This window comes from Carassius gibelio, chromosome B14 (assembly GCF_023724105.1).
Source record: "Carassius gibelio isolate Cgi1373 ecotype wild population from Czech Republic chromosome B14, carGib1.2-hapl.c, whole genome shotgun sequence".
Taxonomy (NCBI): Eukaryota; Metazoa; Chordata; class Actinopteri; order Cypriniformes; family Cyprinidae; genus Carassius; species Carassius gibelio.
The window spans coordinates 28,899,843-28,917,731 of record NC_068409.1 but is presented as its reverse complement, the minus strand read 5'-3'; the positions used below and the strand labels follow the sequence as shown (position 1 = coordinate 28,917,731).

Here is a 17,889-nt window from a genome sequence, read left to right as displayed (position 1 = left end):
ACATATATTGTAACATTATATTATCATCCTTGCCATAGCATTCAGAGATGGTGAGAATGTGAATTATTGTTAAATGTAAGGTCAGCTGATCAGGCGTCACACTTCACCATCTAACAGGGGACCAGTGTGCTTTACTCTAGTGAAAACACCACTACATGCACAGACCTGTTGCTGTGTACGTTTAGTATGCACAGTTTAGCTTGTGTGAAATTGTTTTTATTATTTGACTTTTTTCTGTTCAACACAAACAAAAATGACCCTCATTGGCCGATAAGAAACATCAAAGGAGGATTCGTTGTAGAGTGTCTGACAAAATTAATGTCTTGTAATCTATAATGTACGCTCAGCACTGCCGAGTGTTCCCGCGATCTTTAAATCAAACATGTACGCGTATTTAAAAGCAATTTTAATACCCCGCATTTTGAGAGTGACTCCCTGATGCTCGCAAGTTAGGCTTCATAACATATCTAGACTGTTATTAGTATGTAGGCTATAACATGTTTTGTAGTTGTCTATAGATCTGTTATCTTTCTCTATTTGAACTTTGAATATATAGAGAGCACTTATTGTTTCTACTTAATACAACTATTATGTTATTTGTTATGTGTTTATTTGTATGTTCAGTTTGTGAAAAGGATTTCACTTTCAGTCGGTCACTCTCCACGTCACATCAGCGATGACTGACACATTGGGATCCTACTTCTAGAAGCTCATAATTCATGTACGGTTCCAATGTCTAAAGAGACTCACATAAAATCATGCAGGAGAGAATCCAGGCAGTTGAACAAAACCTTTTACAGAGCTTGAGTGTTGTTGTTTTTACTGCATATGATAATTCATACTCAGAAAGTAGAACTGAAATTATATTTATTACAAGATGATTTTTCCAGTCAAACATTTTTAGACCAGAAGTTGGTCATTAAGATTCCTTTTTTTTAATCTGTAAAAATCTTGTCTTGTGGCTTGAGTTAAGTGTTGGCATTAATGCTAATCAAACAATAAAAGGAGAGGAGAAAAAATAATTACATTAATTTCTCCAGTAAAGCATAATGATAAGTTTATGTTAATTTACACCAACAAAACAAATGTACAGGTTAAAAAGAGCAGAAAGAGCTCTTTAAGGTAACAATTGCATGTCAATACTTCTGTCAGTAAAGAGTGCATGTGTTAGATAAAATGAGTTTGGTCCCCAGTTAGATGGTGACGTGTGACGCCTGTTAGACTGAATCACCTCTTCTTACATCACAGACACATTAACATTATATGTTAAATTAGGAAACATCATTGTATGTTAACTTAAGAAACATCATATGTTAACTTAAGAAACAATATTATATTTTAACTTAAGAAACAATATTATATGTTAGCTTGCTGCATTGAAAAATTTCAGTTGAGTTCAGTAAAATATCTTTTAACCAGGCTACTTTAGCTGTTTAACACTGACATTTTCCAGAGGCTCCATTTTTAGGGTATTATCAGCATTGCCATTATATTCAGAAATAAATAAATAAAATAAAAGTAATTTGTTAAATGTAAAGGCAACCAAACAGATCACGTCATGCTTCACCATCTAACTGGGGACCGGTTTGATCTTGGAGGCTAATTTATTTTATTTTTTTTTAGGATGGATGGATGGATAGATAGATAGATAGATAGATAGATAGATAGATAGATAGATAGATAGATAGATAGATAGATAGATAGATAGATAGATAGATAGATAGATAGATAGATAGATAGATAGAATAATGCTAATGTTGATCTGAACACTTAGGTCCCCTGTTAAATGGTAAACTGCGACATCTCTTTGGTTGCTTTGACATTTCTTGAAGATTTCATGTTAACTTTGAAAATATTCACTTGGCTAAATTTCTAAATCAATGTTACAATCAACATATATTGTAACATTATATTATCATCCTTGCCATAGCATTCAGAGATGGTGAGAATGTGAAATATTGTTAAATGTAAGGTCAGCTGATCAGGCGTCACACTTCACCATCTAACAGGGGACCAGTGTTTTTTTATTTTTTTTATTTACTGCATTAAAATCTTCAGTTGGCTCCAGTAAATTAAATGAACTGAATGTCTTTTAACATTTGCCCATTTGTAGATCCAACTGAAAATTCTCAATGCAACAATCAATATATAATTTTGAGTTTTGACCTCTATGTGTGTATTAGTGTCAGGTGTTGTATGGAGAGCTACAATAAAATACATTGGCACTTTAGTCGTTTAACACACTGACATTTTTCAGAGCAGCACTTGATTTAGGGGCTCCATTTTTATTATCAACATTGCCAAGAAAAGTAAAACAACAAATCAAAATGAAAATAATAAAATATGTTTATTTTAATTTTTTTAAATAGTTCAAAATTACAGTGGCTTACATCAAAGTTATAACAGGTCTAAAACAGAGTCCCAAACAGGAGCTGAAAGCAGCTGTAGTCAATCATTTCAATGTTATGACGCACTGATGCTGCATGTACATGGACCTTCAGTGTCCCAGCACAGTTAGGACTCAACACTGATACTCCACATCACAAGCTCTCAGGGTTCATGGGCTCAGTACTGTTCACCCAAACTTCTCTTAACTGAAATTATTCTGTTGAGCACAAAGTATTTAACTGTTTTCCAGTCTCTTCCATTGTCCTTTAGAATCCTGTTTGCATTTATGCATCTTTCACAGTCCACTTTTCCAGGAGCCTTCATTTCCTCCAAGTAGATCTTGAAACAGTGTTCTATGAGTTTCCTCTCTGTTTCTGACCAGGGCTTTCTGGCTCTTGCTATTTAACAAAATTAAAAGATAAAAAATATATATAGTGAATAAATATATGAATGAATTAAAAAAAATTAATGTCAGTAATACATACTTTACAAAGTTGAAAACACGAAAAGACAATGATCTTTAGATCTTGTGTATTGTTTATGGTGAATGGATTATACCGTTTTGATTTAATGGCACTAGTGATTTACTAATGTGTCCAAGACTGAAGACTGAAGTCTTTCCTGAGCTGTAGCTGTTTGTGGCTGATATTTGATAAGACTGGTGATCAAACCTGTAAATTCACACTAATACTTATATCCAATCATTTGAATGCTTATTGTAAACTCTACAATAAGTCTTTGCACATAGTTCCGGCTTCCTGAAGGCATTCCTCAATAGTAGGATGCTCTTCCACTGATTTGCTCATCATTCTGCTTAAGATAGTCTTTCATCCCATTGAAGACTGAAGTTACTCGTTCTGACATGTAGAGACAGACCAAGTGGATCCTGGGTGTAGGGTGTAGTTGTCTGATGAGGGTGTTGCCCATCCGTCTGTAATGGACCAAGCATCCTGCTACCTGTAATATAGAAGATTCATTTATATCAATGTCTAGTAATGGCCACCTGACTAAGCATTACAGAATTAATACAATTAATAATAATATTGTTATGAACGCTGAAAGTGACATGCAGAACAATTCAACAAGTGCTCTTTTTTGTAAAACTGATTTTAATTAATGCTTTAATAAATTATTTTAATCATATTTGTTACAGACTCAAATTGTATCATTGCATACATTAAACTTGTTGACTTGCATCCCCTTTTATACTCAAACCCAGACCCAAATTAAAAGATGTAATTCATGTAATAACACACTAGTAATTCATGATTAACCTAACATTTTAAGGATCCAGAATTGTGCATTAGTTAAGAATAAACATTGTATTGTAAAGACCATACCAATGCGGATTGTTTTTTCTTCACTTTGATCAATAATCAATTGTGTTGTAGTGCTATCTGCCCTGTTCATGCTCTCTCTCTCTCCCACAAACATTCACACCTCTCACAGGATCAACACCTGACCAGTGAGTCTGGGATCAGGAAGACTGGTTTAGTGTTTTTAAAAGAAGACTTTTCTGCTAATCAAGGCTTTACCTGATCAGAAATATTGTAAAATGAATTTAATGAGTACTTTTTAGGATTATTTAATGAAAATAAAGTTCAAAATTACAGCATTTATTTAAAATAAACTGAATAGACCTATATAGAGATATCTATAGATATATTGTCTATATATACAGTATACGTATATGTGTGTATATATATATATATATATATATATATAGAGAGAGAGAGAGAGAGAGAGAGAGAGAGAGAACTGTTACTTTAAACTGTGATAATATATCACTATTATATAGTTTTCACTGTACTTTTTATTATTAAATAAATGAAGAGTTGGTGAGCAGAATATTCTTTTAAAGACATTTTAAAAATCGTACTGATCCCAAACTGATTTAAAATTGTTTGTAACAAGTTTGCCAGGTTAATTCCATTATTTTACATTAAAACTCAAAGTAAATTTGATTTACTACAAATAAATAACAATTCATGAAATAACTCTGAAATATGAGCTAAAGTTATTGAAATAGAAATGTACCTGTCTCCATGAGCTGTCAGGATCTCCGCAGTCGAACATCATTTCTTCTCCTGTAGTGATGTTTGTGGTCACAAATGCACACAAATGTGCTCTTTTCTGTTCATCAACAATCTGTTGGTCACAAACACATACACACGCACATATTAGCTTTAGAGAATACATACATTTATGATACAAGTTTAATATGTGTGCCAGTTGTTTTCGAGTTCCAATGATTATCAATATTAAACATTTTATCAAGTATGATTATCAGTACATTACAATCTTTATAACAGTGCATCAAAATTAAAATACACTAAATATTCAAGCCACTGATTATCTATAATTTCTGTTTCTGTATTTTTTCACACTGCACACTATGAACAAGTAATAACATTGCACAGTACACTTCTTGAAATTCATAAGCTACTATGCCAAGTATTTAATTAATATTTGCAGTCATACAGTATTGGAGACAGAGTCATAAATGATAACTTACCTTTCTCTTGACTCTTGACTGAAATATGTCTTTATCTTTCCCAGATGCCATGAATTTCAAAGCTTCCTTTTCAGGACAGACTCTTCTGGGTCTCATTTTCCTGTGAAATATTCAAGATCTTTTTAGGGTACACTGCATTTGCCAAAATGAAAAACAATATTTAGAAACAACCACAAAAAAAAAAAAAAAAATATCAATAAATGAACAAATATATACAGTAAATAGAGATTAAACAGCACTAACATTTACTAAGAGACTACATGCAAATTTTAACAGTCTGCATGCATTTTTGCATTTTTGGCAGGCATTTATTTTTTAAGGCTACCATTTACATATTATTAGAATCTAAATTCAGAATGTATAACTTACCTTTTCAGTCTTGAATGGAAAAAAGAGATGAGAAATGGCCTTAGTAGGCTTTGTTGTATGTGGTCCCTTGTAGGCAATGTAGGAATTTCAAAAAGCAGTTTGTCCTTCAAGGTTTTAGAATTTTACTTCACAAAAAAATAAAAAATTCAATGTAGATTTTGTCAGAAAAACAGTATATATATATAACCCCACCCAGATATCTGGAGCGTGATTGGATGAGACTCAGTTAGCCCGGATACTGTTGGTACTGTTGCTGTGAAGGGGCAGGTGATAATGTGGAGACATTAGTGTTATTAGCATATAAGAAGAGAGCACAATCAGTTTACCAGACGCTGCTGGGGGAACTGGGGGATGTGGGGATTCTTTAAAACAAGTCACTTTGACTGGGATTGGTTTGCTTTTAGATTATGTAGCTTGAAAAATAATCAGGGAATTTTTATTTTTTTTTACACTCAAGGGCATTTAGTGCTAGAAAGATTATAAAAGTATTAAAAACTATTTGTGTTGTATTCAAAGTCTTCTGAAGTCATACAATACGTTTATGTGAAAAGTTTCAACATTGAGGTATTAATTGCTGAAAATGATTCCACTCCATAAACACAGTCATCATAAAATACAGCTGAATTGAGTTTGAGATAAAAGACATCAAAACTGACGTAATAAATGTCCCTGTCCACAGCGTTTGTCTGTTGATGCAAAGTTATCTTAATGAAAGCAGTGAAATACCCTGCACATGGAAAAACTGCACTAAATGGACAAACTAAAGATTGACACCAAGGGCTCCTGACCAAGAGTCAAGGATTGAGAAAGTGTAAAAGACGGTCCCCAATGAGACTGTGAATTGTGACGCCTGTTTGGTTGCCTTTACATTTACCAAAATTTAATATTCTGTTTATCTATGAAACAACAATGTTGATGATAACACTAAAACAGCCATTCTTTCCATCAGAAATAGTTAAACTTAAGTAAAAACATAAGACATAGAGTGACTCGTCAGGTAGAGATGCAATGCATAAGAGAATGGCCAGCATGCTGATGACTGGTCAAACAGATGTTAATCATACAGATGACCGACCATACAGACCGCATGGACACGGATATCAGTTGTACAGACCAATCGCTCTCCAGCTGGAGGAAGTGCTGCTTTATAATCACAGAACATTCACTCACTATTAAAAGGATTCTGTCTGCTAGAAGGGAGAACATATCCTACAACATGAGTAAGTTCTACATTTTCTAATCACTTATTCTACAAATGTTGCAACTATGTTTAAACATGTTTAACAAAACTGTTTTTCCTTTCTTTCTTTTAAGAAAAGTCAAGTCAACAGTTCACATTGTTCACTCTAAACAAGAATTTCACTTCATCAGAAAGTTCAGTCCTCCAAAAAAAGGTATGTTGCTACTATACATTTTTAATATAAAATGTTCTGAATACAAAAATATATACTCCCAAAAATGGAATTGCCACAATCAACAAGAATCATAAAGGTCAATCTCATTTCAAGACAAGTAAACCTCTTAGTGTTAGTGTATATTCATCTGAATATCTTTCAGTTTCAGGGACCAGCTTTAACGTTTAAACCTGTGAGTTTTGACTGTCCATGTTAAAGACTGGAAATGTAACAATAAAATAAATATCGTATAAAGTTTTCAGCAATTATGGAACCTTCAAAGATTTGAGCCATAATTAATCATTTGTATTGTATATTTTCTATCAGCTGCATGCATAATCTGGATTGTTGGGACAGCTACATTGGACGTGGTGAAAAGCGAGCAAGGGAAACCATGGGCACCAATCTCTGTGTGTCCTCCCAGCTCCAGTGTTTGTCAGAGGAGGCATGTGTTGGGGTGACCTCCTTCCTTTCTTCCAACAGTGTCTTAAAGAAAGAACTGGACAAATGAAGATTATGCTTTCTTCAATCGACCCGAGGCACCACTGGAGGAAAGGTGGACAAAGTCAGGAAGTTTGTGAACAATGTGATGGCCAAGTTTGTTCTCTGTTTTAATGGGAGCATTGTCCATCATCCACACATAGTGTTTGACAAGCCTGGGCTATATTTTAATGATGAGGTTCATTTAAGCCCTAAGGGAAAATGATATATATTTTTTTAACTGATATTATCCAGTGTCTGAAAGACCACAGACCATAAGCCTGATGCCGGATTGGTGCATGTTATGGGAAAGAAGGTCTCCTGTATTTTTTGTAAGTACCTGTAAAAGTAGCCAGCAGTGTGTTCAACAAATGCCTGACTTAATAAAAGTATTCCCCGGACTTACTGCTATGATCTTATTTTATTTATCTAGCATTTAAAAATAAAATAATATACAATACCTAAAATATAAACAGCTTCTTTGTTAAAATTTCAACCTAAATTTAATAATAATAAATTAGTATCTGGTAAAATTAAATACTATTTGTATCATTTCATTTCTAAAATACACTTAAATGGACCTGCTTTCTTTTCTGGGCTTTGCTTGTATGTCCAAATATCTGCTCGCTGTGAGAGGGCAGGTGATAATGTGGAGGCATTAGTGTTATTAGCATATGAAGAGAGGAGACACTCAGTTTACCAGACGCTGCTGGGGGAACTGGGGGATGTGGGGATTCTTTAAAACAAGTCACTTTGATTCAGATTGATCTGATTTAAGATTATGTAGCTTGAAAAATAATCAGATTTTACTTTACCCTTTTATAATGCACTAGCCAGGAAAGACCATCATACACATTGTAGATACTGATATATATATATATATATATATATATATATATATATATATATATATATATATATATATATATATATATATATATATATATATGTGTGTGTATGTTTCAATGTTTAGGTCTCCATTTTGTTCACTACTGCATGGTCATTTCTACACAGACTAAACTGTACATGCTAAACTTACACAGCAACAGGTCTGAACCTGAACTGTACTACTAACTTAAAAAGAACACTGCAATTAAAGTCTTTTAAATCATTGATGCAACTTATAACAATGACATTTTCTGAATGAGGAATTGTTTTATTTTTTTGTGTGGCTTAACGTCGGGTTTTGAGTAGACTTTTCTATTTAAATTATTAATTTTAAGTTTACTCCGTGATGTCACGTTGTTGTTCTAATCGACGTTCAGAAGAATCCATTCAACACGGCGGGTAATCACAAGCGACTGGAGCAAACTTATGGAACAACTTGTAAGTACATCAAAACAATTGTGAAAATGTCTTATTTAATATCACGATAAAGGGATGTTTTTATTTTTGGGAAATGCTGTTTTTACACAGCGCCCAAGTGCTTTTGAATGCGCATTGATTTGGATTCTATGTTAGCATCACTGCTTACAGTATGATGTTAACGTCTAAGAAGCGCACTAATCTTAATGTTAGCTGGCATTTCGTCACTAAACGATTTGAATGTCACTGGTGTTAACTGTGATGTTTAGGACTGTGTTTCTCAAAAGCATTATGAACAAGTCGATTGTTGAGACCATTTGGTGTCAAATGTTTCTACGCTCATCTTAGCCATACAGTGCTTTTTTGGGGAAATGCCCTGGTAAACGTGTGTTTGTTTGTTTTTTGGTCTGTTTTTAAACAACTAGCTTCTAAGAGTACTAATCCAAAATTAGGTTTAAGCTTATACACAGACATGAATATTGTAATATATTAAAATTACAAAAGAAATGTACAAACTTGTAGTAAACCTTTACAAATCTTTCTTAAACTGCAGGCTGAGCTGGATGCTGAATAAAACAGAGTGAGCCGTAACACTTCAGGTACTGTAACTTCAAGTTGTGTGAAGTGTCCGAACATAACAGGACACAGACTTGGCTTTCTCTTTTCCAATGTCGGTTAAACACTTTACGTTTTTGTGGTTTTCTAGGTTTCACCATATCAGAGACCTGCAGGATTTCACAGACATTCATGACAGTCTAAACGCCTGATCTTCATGTGAGGGCAAATCACAAACACTAACTGCCTCCATCACAGTTTTTTTATTATTATAGTTTTTTTTTTTACATGATGTCAACATGAAAGGAGCTCTTCATGCTTTCCCAGTGTACATGTGTGAGAATAAATGTTCTTTAGGACATAAAATGTAAGAATCAACTGCCATAATAGATCTGAAATAAGAGTGGTGGAATTATGACGTCAGAGCTGCGGGTTGCTTTGAGATTTTCATGTTTTTTTTTAATGGAGTTTTTCAATTTATGAATAAAATAGTGCCTGTGGTAAACATAACTTGACGATGCTTCTATTTATTTTCTACAGTGTAAACTGCACACACTCACAGCCTAAAACTTTCTTATTTAAATAAAAATTAAATTAAAAATTAAATTTATGCATTTAGCAGACGCTTTTATCCAAAGCGACTTACAGTGCATTCAGGCTATCAATTTTTACATATCATGTGTTCCCGGGGAATCAAACCCCCAAACTTGCGCTTGCTTGCTTATTTTTATTATTTTTTGCTTATTAAGCTATTTATTAAAAACATCGTTTTTCAAAAATGAACATAACTGCTTCAGTATTTGTGTCTGATGTTGTCTACACTGGATGTGACACGATCCCCATCAGTGAAATGATGCTCGTTCTGTTTATGATCAAATTTACTGACACTGCGTTCAGATGATGTGACCCTATAGTGTGATGTCATCAAGTCTAGACACACTTTTAGCTCAGCGGGGCACGGCACAACTCTCACGTTCGGTGTAGACACGGTTAGACAGTGTCTGCTCTATTACAAATAATTTATATTTAAATCAATCAATAAATAATAGATAATTCTGCCTTTATATATATCTTGTCTCAGTTTTAAATTTGACTGTTAAATTATAAAGAATGACATTTTAACTGCTTTGGAACTACTTCTTTGTCATCTGAATATTGATTTTAAGTAGGGGGAAAATCAATTAAAATTGTAAATCAGATTTTTTTGTGAAAAAATTAGTTTTTTGTTTGTTTGTTTTTTATGCCATATCGCCCAGCTCTAGAACGATCCCATGGTGAATTACTCTTCTGGGTTCTGATGTTAAAGTTCCCCCCACTCTGTTGGCATTACATATTAATGTCTACTTTAGTCTCTGACGATAAAGTTTTCCTCTCTGTGCTTATTCCAGGAGGAATTGTGCGAGACATCACTGACACAAGCCCCTCTCCTGCTGATTGTGTTATCAAGGACAATGAAATGTCCTGCAACACTGCAGCTGTGATGAGATGATCTTCCAGTGTTTCACATTCAGAAATACACAGATCGTGCGGTTTAAAAAAGGCTGAATATTTTTTTGAGTTTTTGATTCTTTTTTTAGTTAGTATTTGTAATTTATAAAGTACCAAAATAATTGCTAAATGAAAAACATATGTATGATAAACAGTTTTAAGTACACTGCACTTAAACATTAAGCAAAAAAAAAAAAGCTTTTTAGCTTGACTTGACTAAATTAATTCATTTAATTATTATGATGTATAATTTAAAAAAAAAATGTAGTTGCTTAAATATTCTTTTTTTTTTTTTTTTTTTAGATAATTGGTGTCCACAAAAAAAATTAGTATTTAGAACTTGAAGTATTTAGAAGATGGGTTTTTAGAGTGTAGAAGTGATGTGACTAAACTAAAGCACACTGGTCCCCTGTTAGATGGTCAAGTGTGATGCTGGTTGACTTTACATTTACTGTACCATTCTCTCCATTTGTGCATGCAACGCCAATGTTGATCATAACACTAAAATACCTGTTCAACAAACACTGTAAAAAGATTTTAGGGTAAAAAAATAAAACCATATTAATACTACTAGTGAACAATCAAAAGTAATTTAAGTAATTTAGTAATATGAGTAATATAATAATATGCATTATAGTCAAAATTGTGTATAAAGACAGATAATATGTGTAACTCATATGTCATTATTACATTCAGAAATAATGTAAAAAATCTCTTAATAGAATTAAACTTAGTAGGCTTCTCATGGCAAAATCAGCCAAATAGGTGTCACAGTTCACCATCTAACTGGGGACCAAAGTCATTCTAACAGAATCTCTTGTGTGTCTATTTCCACACTGCTTAAACTCTACAAGTGTTCTACACTGGTCACATATTGACAGAAAACACTGTTTCTCCACATGCAGGTGCTCCATGGCTTTGAATGAGAAACCTTTAGCATCAATATGCAGAATCTATGGCCAAATGTTATTTCCTGATGAAATAATATATTGGGGTACACATACTCATGGACATTTAGTGCAAGAAAGATTATAAAAGTATTAAAAACTATTTGTGTTGTATTCAAAGTCTTCTGAAGTCATACAATACGTTTCTGTGAAAAGTTTCAACATTGAGGTATTAATTGCTGAAAATGATTCCACTCCATAAACACAGTCATCATAAAATACAGCTGAATTTGTGTTTGAGATAAAAGACATCAAAACTGACGTAATAAATGTCCCTGTCCACAGCGTTTGTCTGTTGATGCAAAGGTATCTTAATGAAACCAGTGAAATACCCTGCACATGGAAAAACTGCACTAAATGGACAAACAAAAAATTGACGCCAAGGGTTCACTGTAAACTGACATTAAGAACTTTTACTTACAAACTGTTGTTAAAATTAAATTTAAGATTTTAAGATGAAATTTAAGATTTTTTTCAAGCATTTTTTACAACATCTGCTGAATAGTTAGTAAAATATGCTACTCATGTCAAACACAATTGTTTTTGACAGAAAAAAAGTTGTGTTTCATTAAACTCGAAATAATGTAAAATTTGCGTATTAAACGAATAAAAACTATAAACACCGTAGTCCACGATAAACCCTTTAAATTTAACAGTATTCATCAGTAATAGAATTGTTGAGTTTTAAGCTCCAGAATCTTTAAAGTGCGTTTGTTATTCGAGAAAGGGCAAATCAGCCAGACATGTGTCGCACATCACCATCTAACTGGGGACCAAACTCATTTTATCTAACAAATGCACTCTTTACTATTAAACGTACTGACCTGCAATTGTTACCTTAAGGAGCTCTTTCTGCTGGTTTTTACCTGTACAATGTCAAAAGTTTTGTTGGTGAAAACTGAAGTGTAAATTTGGTTCAATGATGTTCAATAATTTTTTTTCACTTGAACAAAATCAGTTCATTTCAATGTTTCTATGTTTAGGTCACCATTTTGTTCACTACTGCATGGTCATTTCTACACAGACTAAACTGTACATGCTAAATGTACACAGCAACAGGTCTGTGCATATAATAGTGTTTTCTCTAGACTAAAGCACACTGGTCCCCTGTTAGATGGTGAAGTGTGACGCCTGATCAGCTGACCTTACATTTAACAATAATTCACATTCTCACCATCTCTGAATGCTATGGCAAGGATGATAATATAATGTTACAATATATGTTGATTGTAACATTGATTTAGAAATTTAGCCAATTGAATATTTTCAAAGTTAACATGAAATTGGCAAGAAATGTCAAAGCAACCAAAGAGATGTCGCAGTTTACCATCTATCTATCCATCCATCCATCCATCTATCTATCTATCTGTCTGATCAAATTATCATCACGATAGGACCTTCTCAGGAATGGGTTTTGGTTGCATTCATACGTTGAGAAGTGTATTGGGGTTAAGCCAAGAAAATGTCAAATAAATGTAAAAAAAATAATAATAATTATATATATATATATATATATAGTTAATTATAAGAGGCATTACCTCTGCCCTTGAACTGTTGACAGCTGGCTGACTCTAATTATATTACTACTTTTTATTACTATTATTGTTATTTGAAAAATAAAGAAACTAAGTACCTACAAACTAACTATAATGACACTTCTCAATGTGTCAGTATCATACGTACATATACGTATATTGTGTATGTATACAGTAAAAACTACATTAATTCAGACACCTTGAACATTTCACACATTATCACAGTTTATTTGCTATAGTTTAGATAATGGTAATAAAAGATGACAAGAACTCAGAGTTAACCTGTCAGAACAAATTCATCTTGATAATATCAGATAGCACTTAAGCAAAAAATCGTCAGGTCTATTGTCAGAATATTTTTTATCAAATTTACTGGTAGTCTACTTTATGAGGAAGTTTTGGTTATAATATGTCAGTTTTTCAAAAATTATATATTGATTGTTGCATTAAAAAATAAGCACACTGGTCCCCTGTTAGATGGTGAAGTGTGACGCCTGATTGGCTGACCTTACATTTAACAATATTTCACATTCTCACTATCTGTGCATGCAATGGCAATGTTGATGATAACAATAAAATACCAGTTCTTGACATTCAACATACACTGTTAAAAAATTTTGGGGTAAAAAATATATAAATAAACTTTTTTTTAGCATTAGAGTGAAATAATAATGCTAATAATTCAGACACTATTTTGCCTCACTGTAATGTGGTCCTCCTGGATGTTTGAGAATATGAATGTTTTAAGAGTTTAGAAGAGTTTAGGAGTTTAAAAGGTTTGTGTTCAATCTCCTCTCAGAGCCTCAGAGTCTCTCTGGAACAGCAGGCATTCAGACAATAGAGGAGTGTGAACGACGTGTGTGAATTTGCCCTTACAGTTCCTGCCCCGGCCTACAGGGGCGCTGCTGAGAATGAGTTTAAACACACACACACGCCCAGGTCCCCACTTGGTCAAAATTAAAAAAACTTCACCAGGGGCTTTTTCAGTTGATTTTAGCATGATTTAAGGCATGTCTAACAGGGGACCTGAAAAATGTCCCCTCTTAGCTCTGAGGTCCCCTGTTGGTGAGTGTGTAACGACACCATGGTCCCCTGTTGGATAGGTAGACAAGTACACACACACACACACACACACACACACACACACACACACACACACACACAGGTTTAAGTCCCCACCAGAATAGAATAACAAGTACACACACACATACACAGACACACACACACACACACACACACACACACACACAGACACACACACACTGTCACAGTGACTGGGTTGTGTTCCCTGGGTTTCCACTAGGTGTCCTCCGTTCCCACGGTGTCTGTCACCTTATCACTTCCTGTTCCCTTATTTGATCACCTTCCTCCTTGTTTTAGTTAATTGATTGTTCCCCACCTGTCTCCTGTTCCCTCATTATCCTTTTGTGTATTTATACCCGGTCTGTCTGAGTCTGTGTCACAGAGTCCTTGTCTTATGTGTGATACTTTCCTGAGTCTGCTCTTGCCGTGTGTTCTTGTTTTGTTATGTTTATTGGATATCCTGGTTTTGACCCTGCCTGGACTGTTTACCCCTTTTGGATTGCCCCTCAATAATACTCGTACCTGCATTTGGATCTCTCCTGTGTTTCTTGTATCACCGAACGTGACGGAAGGACTCCGTCAACCTTGAGATCCAGCGGTATATCGATTAACGCTTCTTCCCCAACCACCGAGCAGGAGAGAAGCAATCGGTTTGAGGGAACCCGCCTGGTCGTGTTTCGCGGGACCAGGGGAGGTCGACGAGGAGGAGGTGGGCGAGAGGAAGCTCAGCATCGCTCTCCACCATGGCCCCCCTTCGACTCGGGGCTCATGTGGGAGGGACCAGAGCCGCCGTCTCACCAGGGCAGAAGGAAAAAGCCAGCGCCACTGCCCATGATGGCCGCAGGTCCAGCGCCACAGCATCAGATGGCCGCCAACCCAGCGCCGCTGCGTTGCATGGCCACCAACCCCGCACCACGAGGCAAGAAGATGCACCCCTACACCCCTACTGAAGATGCACAGACAGTGTAAGTGACTACAGACAACCAAGCTCTTGTTTTTATGCTTCCACACATCAAAAGAAATTTGCCCTGCTAGAGCTTTTCTTCCCTTGGTAATTACAGGGTAACCCAATAATTAATTGCGTGTGATGAATCAGCATCAAAACAATGAGAACATTAGCAAAAGAAGCAGGAAGAGAAGAAAAAAAAAAGGAAATTGCATTCTTTATAGTGAAGCAAGGCGTAATGCCTTATTTGCCCTATGATTTAAATCATAAAGCAAATTTGTATTTAATTACAGGCAATGCTCATGCATACCAAAGCTGCACAGTCATTTGAACTCATTCAGGAGATTACCACTCTCTCCCAGCGTGTCCGGAGCAAAGTGATATCTCACAGAAAGTCTTTAAAGGTTAGACAAGGTTGAAATGACTCAATCTTTCACCTCATGGAGACTGCTAATATGTTTTGGGTCTATAGAGGAAATATCAAAGGGTAACTGGTAAATCATTTAGATCCAAGTGATCTGTATTTCATATATATTGACAATCAGCTCCCATTATGAAGACATAAAGTGCAAAGTTATTACACGAGAAGAAGTGTTCTCGATTAAGCCCAGTTCTCTGCCAGCCATGAATAGGAATGACACCAGCATGAATATTTCATAGTCAGACTGCTGGGATCCTTGTCTATGTTTCTGCTGGGCTTTTGGGCTGAGGACTATTCACTATAGACTTGCATAATGGGAATGATACATGATGCATGAAGTCCAGACACCAAGCTAAAGCATTTCTACTGCTATGCACTGCATGTATGTGGAAGAACTAGAGACTCAGTTAAAACAGAGTAGCATGGATTAAGCATGTTTGTACTTTTTGCTACACACTCATTAAATTAGAGAATTATCTAAAAGGGGACATTGCATAAATATAAGTTAGTTAGTTTTGCACAATATAAATTAACCCAAACCCATGCCAGATGTTTCTACCTCGCCTCTCAATATTGTGACTAAAAGAAAGCAGTTTGTTTCTTTATGTATTTCTTTCTGTTGAATTAATGAAAGCAAATGCATTCTCTTTCTCAGGAAAGTATGTAACCTTCATGTGAAGAGAAAACCATCTCAAACAAAGAATTTCATTTGAGTTCACAATTTAATTTTAATGTGAAGAAAACTCATCAAATGTGTGTAAACACTAGCTGTGTTTACATGGACCCGGCTTATCCGATCATAACAGGACTATTTAGTGTTCATGTAAACACTACGTTCTGATGTGTTAATCAGAATGAATTCATTCTGATGGAAGCAAAAAAGTGTCCATGTAAACGCACCTACTGTTCACAACTGATAGCCATAGTATTGTTTTTGGAGCTTAAAGTAGTCTTTGCATGACCATAGATCAGATTTTAATCAGATTATTTACTTATAGATGTCAATAGGTTTCATAACCTGGGTTAATATTTTAGTTTTAGCCTTTTGGCAGCATTTCTGCTATTCTCAAGGGTGCCATGGAGTGCCACGCTGCAACATCACGTGCCAAGCTAAAACCAAACTGGCCACTGGCCACTCACTCTCACGCTTTCATATTTATCTCCCTAACAAATCCCACAGAGCCTTTACACCAGAGCACTCTCTCAGCCGAAGTGTCAGAGCTTGCTATGAGCTTATCTGACTATAATCTATCTTGGCAATGTAAATGCAGCTGAGGACTTAGAGTTGCCTAATGTAACCTTCACTGCTCTTCTCCCATGTCCAATCACACTCTCTCTCACTCTCACATACTCTGACAACTTTGCTGATAATGCAGTTAAATTAAAATCCATTCTTAGACAAAAGCTTAATATTGCTGCAGAGCCTTTCCCTACATTTTTCAAGTCATTTCAGATGCTTTGAGAAACCCATCAACTGTAACTCAGTTCAGAATAAATTTGATGATATAAAGAAAATATTGTCAATCAAGATGAATCAACACAGAGAACACCCCACTCAATACAAGGATTATTTAGAACCCATAATATGTGTTATTCAAAAAGAGTAGATTTAAAAAGTTCACACTTCACTGATCCATAAAGCACGGGTGTCAAACTCATGCAGAGTTTAGAGTCAACCCTGATAAAACACACCTGATCCAACTAATCAAGTCCTTCAGGCTTATTTGAAATCTACATGGTATGTGTGTGGGAGCAGGGTTGGAACAAAACTCTGCAGGGCTCCGGTCCTCCAGGAATTGAGTTTGACACCACTGGCATGAAGCCAAGAACAAGAAATTACTTTATTTGTAAATGACCAGAAACTGAAAGTGACATGACATGTGGCCAAGTATGGTGACCCGTACTCTGAATTAGTGCTCTGCATTTATCCCATCCAAAGTGCACACACACAGCAGTGAACACACACCCGGAGCAGTGGGCCATTTTTTGCTGTGGCACCCTGGGAGCAGTTGGGGGTTCGGTGCCTTGCTCAAGGGTACCTCAGTCGTGGTATTGAAGGTGGAGAGAGCGCTGTTCACTCCCCCCACCTACAATCCCTGACGGTACGAGACTCAAACCCACAACCTTTGGGTAACAAGCCCGACTCTTTAACCATCAGGCCACTACTTTATTTTTATTTATTTTTTATTGCAAATCATACTATAATAATCTTTGTTTTATTTACAACTTCCAAAAATATTTTACAGCATTCTCCACAATAAAATGGAATGTACAATATAATATAATATAATATAATACAATTTCACTTATTAGAACATAAGCTTTTTTCCATTTGCATTTCAAATATCTTCTGCACTTATTTATTTATATTCTTCATGTATTGGTATTTTATTCTCATGCTGCTGCAGCAGTAAATAAAGAGCAGTTCTGCTTTCTCATTTTTAATATTGTTTCTACCACAAC

At 35.1% G+C, this 17,889-nt stretch overlaps 1 long non-coding RNA gene across 1 annotated transcript; it reads right to left on the bottom strand.

The window, feature by feature from the left end:
- Positions 1–2,438: 2,438 nt before the first annotated feature.
- On the bottom strand, positions 2,439–6,172 carry LOC127971177 (uncharacterized). Its single transcript, XR_008156761.1, has 5 exons — positions 5,273–6,172; positions 4,904–5,003; positions 4,426–4,536; positions 2,947–3,345; positions 2,439–2,786 (listed from the first exon to the last, which is right to left on the bottom strand). It is a non-coding gene; the product is annotated as an uncharacterized LOC127971177 (long non-coding RNA).
- Between the last annotated feature and the right edge of the window lie 11,717 nt (positions 6,173–17,889).